At 43.3% G+C, this 5,062-nt stretch overlaps 1 long non-coding RNA gene across 1 annotated transcript; it reads right to left on the reverse strand.

Moving 5' to 3' along the window:
• Positions 1 to 1,687: 1,687 nt before the first annotated feature.
• On the reverse strand, positions 1,688 to 3,636 carry LOC144785623 (uncharacterized). The gene is made up of 3 exons (XR_013601999.1): positions 3,568 to 3,636; positions 3,113 to 3,193; positions 1,688 to 1,807 (listed from the first exon to the last, which is right to left on the reverse strand). It is a non-coding gene; the product is annotated as an uncharacterized LOC144785623 (long non-coding RNA).
• Positions 3,637 to 5,062: the final 1,426 nt, after the last annotated feature.

Raw genomic sequence — 5,062 nt, forward strand, 5'->3', positions numbered from 1 at the left:
TCCGTCAATTTTTATTCGCATTACATTGGATTGATATCACAGAAATAGATACAGAGTAATAACAACACACGAGAATAAGGGGTGATCCTTCAATTTATTTGCATTACATTGGATTGATCTCACATAAATAGATACTTAACTTAACTTGTATTTGCACTGGGAAAATGGACGCCAGAATTTCACATTTAGCATTCTTGTTTGATGTTAAACAGAAATTTCCGCTTGAACATTTGCATCTAACATTGACAGTATTGTTTATTATACAAATTAGCTGTGATAAACACAAACGTACAGACATTGTTAGTGAAAGGAATTAAGTATATGTGCAACGGAAGCTAGGTAGTCACTAACCACAGACAAGGGGAAAAGTTTTAGTGCTGCCAATAGTCGAGCCGACATTTCCTTTGTGCGCTGGGAAAGGCATGGGTTTAAAGTACATGCTAACGAATGTGACATGTGCATTTCCTGGTAGATTTGCTCTTTTCGCAACATCTCTACAAAATGGTAGAAATTAGGGTGCGGTTTGCCAATACTCGTTTTTAAAGAGTTGTGCCAACCCTCTATGGCATTGTTTGTCTTTGCTCCTCCCACTAAGCAGGTCGAGTAGCAGTTCCACCAGTCCACAAGAAAACGTGGTTTCCTCCGGCGACCTGACCTGCTTAGATGGCCAATCCATGTGTCTTCAAAATAATTTAAAATTGGTGCCAATTTGTCTTCGTTTGCTATAAAGTACTCTGACTCAGTAATCGATGTGTAGTACTCGTCTACACTGTGAGGAGGAACAAAGCAAAGTGCAGTTAGTTTTTTAAGCTCAAACTGTAGTTTGCCATCAGATGCATAATCCTCAATTAGGGATGTTTTTGGGATTTTACGCCAAAAAGCCTGAGAAAAGTTATGTTATATTGTATTTGTAGTGCGCACTGTTACTCTGGAGTGTCCTGGTGACTCTGGAGTGTCCTGGCGGACAAAATATGGAAAAAACATCCTTGAATTTGGGTATCCAGGTACAATTTGGTTATAGTATTGAGATATTGGTAATTCAAAGTCCATGATGACTTCCCTCTGACTTTTGTTTGGAATTTTTAATTTTAGAACTGACAAAAATTCAGTATATGTTGAGGATTGTTTGTCTGGCAGTAAACTGTAGACTAAAGGAACTACTGTGCTATTAACATAGCCGTGAATAGTGTATATTTGGGTGAAAGGGGTGGGCGTACTTTTAAAAGTGCCATCCATCATCCAAACATCACTGTTCTCCAACCCACTTAGATTACGGTGGGGTACTCAATATTAAAATACGCTTTCGAGCATTTTCATTGTCATATGATATAAAGGGTTCGTTCGCAACTGTAAGAGAAAGTTCACGAGGAATTGTTATGTCTGAAAATGTTTGTGGTGTAATGCGTTTAGGATTAGTTGCCAGTTTCTTACTTTGGATTATTCAACGCAAGTTTGGAATAGTGGGCATACTACTAGCGACATGTTCAGGAATGGTTTGGGATACCTCCCTTAAAATAGCAGCGCACGGGTCATTGGAGTTGCCTGCAATCACTTTCATTTAATTTATCGATTCTATCACTTCAATTGCAGTTGCAGAGGCAGAGTGGTTATGGTCGGTGCTTGTTAAAACAGACTCACCCAAAGTAACCGCTCGGCCTCTGCAATCGCTGAAGTAATATTGGACACACCTCCAATGCTCCCGTGGCTCCGATTGTCTCTCCTTACAATATATATAACCACTGTGCTTTAATAGACGGTTCCCTCTGCTGGAAGTGATGTATTTGGCCATCTACGGATCCGACATTTCCTGTTAAAGAAAAAAAAAGGGAATCATTTCCAAGACACAAACAGGAACATTAATTGATGTTGAAAGTCGCAACAGGTGTACACGGTGAATTTGCTCTGTACACAGGACTTGTTGCTTTCTGCACTATCTTGTTTGAATTTTCACAATATATGTTGCTCCTTTGGGCATGTCTTTATTATAAAATGTGTCATAATTGTATAATATTTTAAACTTTCTCAAACTGTGAATAGGGAAAAATGCTATTAATAATTGCCAATCATTCTACCTGTTGCTGTAAGGAAGGGTCACCACTCCAAGGTTGTGGAATGAGAATGTATGGCTGAGAGCAGGAGACTTGTACCACTAAATAATACACTGCTGTATGCATACCTGTCCATGCTAATAGACCCAATTCAGGCTCTCTCCCTCTTAAAATTGCATCTGCTTCGAAAGGCGTTTTTACAAAGATACTTAAATTGTACAAATTGCTTGGGGGTCCCCGGCTTCCAGTAGTGATTCAGTGGGGGTCCTCAGGAGTAAAAATTTTGGGAACCACTGTTGTAGAGCATTGTGGCTACTGTGCATTATGTTTCAAACTTATAATAAAAAGTGTTAAGCATTTGAGTTCCCTTTATACAAACAAAGGCAACATTATATGCAACAGAAAAAGAAGATGACTAATTTATTTGAACATACAACTTGTCTTCTACTTTTTGGGTGCTTGCACTGCTGGCAACTACTCCTTGTTCTCATGCTTGTTTGTCATGATTTTTGGGTTATGGAGGAGCGGGACTTAAAATACGGGGTAGTGGATGCAATGTACAATATAATTATGTGGCACTGCGTGGTATAGGTGTGTCTGGTGCATTGAGTGCTGTGTAATTATGTGGCGGATAATTATGTGGCAAAAAGTGGTATAGGTGTGTGGAATGGGGGTGTAAAAAGAGTGAGAGGTGGTGTGCAAATGGGTTTGGAGAAACAAAAAATACAGGGATTCTCTACTGTCAGGATCTTGAGGGGGATGAAACCGTGCACGGGCGGAAGCTACGGGTTTAAATACTCCCAGAGCAATACTCCTCACATGCACTGTAGGCAATCCGCCTGGAAAAGTCTTTGGGAGCATTTTTCCGAACCCCTATTTAATATCTGGCCAAAGCATCGCTAACGCGTTGGCTTAGGCGAGACATAAAAACAATGATTCCAATTGCGGTAATTACCCTACAAATTTTTGTATACACTACAAATGATTACGCACATCAACACCTACACGATTTGGCTCCAACAACAATTGGTTCACTCACAAATTATCAACGTAAGCTATTTTACCTTTTTGAACACTGTGCTCTGGCACTTTGCGCTGACACGCACAAATGTTGCTTGCCTTGCAACTCCGTTACCTTTGAGAGTCTGTAACAGAAAATATAAATCTCAGTGGATGCAATGTACCATATAATTATGCGCGCTTGCATAATGCGGGCTAAATAGGCTGTCCGACGTGCTGTCTGGCCACTAGATCGTCACTGAAAATGGCGCCCAGTAATGTCCCAACCTACCCCCAATATGGCGATGAAGGAGCAGATTGTCTGGCCCTAGTGCCTGCAAAACCGCAGGATAAAGATCATTTAGAGTAGGCGAGACCTAAGAACGATCATAGGGATAGCGACAAGAACCCAACACATGTTGGTGTACAATACAATTGATTACGTGGATCAGCACCTATAACATTGGCCTAAAAAAAAAAATTGGTTCACTCAAATAATTTTCATGGTTCGCTCTCTTACCTTTTAGTACACTGGGTACTGGGACTTCGCAATGACACCCAAAAAAGTGGCTTGACTTGCAAATCCGTTACCTTTCAGACTCTGTAACAGCAACAAAAAAAAATGTGTTGGTGGTGGTAGTAGTAGTGAGTAGTACTGAGTGCGTAGTAGTGAGCAGTAGCGAGGGAGTTCTGGAGAGTAGTAGAGAATGAATAGTGAGTAGGAGTGAGTAGTAGTGAGTAGTAGAGAGCGAGAAGTTGTGAGTAGTAGTGAGTAGTGGTGAGTGAGTAGTAGAGAGTAGTAGAGAGGGAGCAAATTGTCAATGTGCACTATTTTACTTTTTTGGAGACTGTGCTCTGGCACTTCGCACTGACACCCAAAAATGTTGCTTGCCTTGCAAATCCGTTACCTTTCACACTCTGTAACAGCAAAAAGAAACATGTGTTGGTGGTGGTAGTAGTCCATCCATCCACCCATCATGCATCCATCCACCCATCCATCCACCCATCATGCATCCATCCATCCATCCACCCATCCATCATGCATCCATCCACCCATCCATCCATCCACCCATCATGCATCCATCCATCCATCCATCCACCCATCCATCCACCCATCCATTCATCCATCCATCCCCCATCCACCCACCCACCCATCATGCACCCATCCATCCATCCACCCATCATGCATCCATCCACCCATCCATCCATCCATCCACCCATCCATCCACCCCTCATGCATCCATCATCCATCCACCCACCCATCCATCCACCCATCCACCCATCATGCATCCATCCACCCATCCATCCATCCATCCACCCACCCACCCACCCATCCACCCACCCACCCACCCATCCACCCACCCATCCACCCACCCACCCACCCATCCACCCACCATGCATCCATCCATCCACCTATCCATCCATCCACCCAGCATGCATCCATCCACCCCTCTTTTAATGCAAGTGGCAAAGGAGAAACTGCAACGAAGGAAAGCCTTAAGGGGAAGGAGGCAAGCAGGTACCCTGGAAACATGAGAGCCAAATGTGCATGCTTGGGAGGGGAGATGCTTGGATAAAAAGAACAGAAGTTTACATGCTTTCATGCCTTTTCCGGAGGACTGCTTTCTATACCTTTTCTCTTTCACAGGTGGTGGTTAGGGCGGTAGCAATTGTTTTTGCAGCTCTACCAAAACGAACATTTTAATGCCCAAATCACTACACAAACCACTTCTTAAGTAAGGGGCAGAGGAGCTACGCTAGCAACCAAGATGGCCGCTTAGGCTCCCGGCTCTGCCGACCTCCGTCCCCCGCCGGATAATCTTGCTACAAATCCTGAATTTACACCCTGCCTCCGGGTGTGTGAACTGCCGTGCTGTACTTTGGGATTTTTACCAGCTTGGTGGACGGAGTTATGTCGAGTTTTAGTTTGGGGCCTACACCAGCTTGTGAGCCGGGGACTCGAGTACTGGCCCAGCCGGGTTCCAGTTGAATAACATCGGCCGTGGTTGATCGAC

Source organism: Lissotriton helveticus, chromosome 10, assembly GCF_964261635.1.
Source record: "Lissotriton helveticus chromosome 10, aLisHel1.1, whole genome shotgun sequence".
NCBI lineage: Eukaryota > Metazoa > Chordata > Amphibia > Caudata > Salamandridae > Lissotriton > Lissotriton helveticus.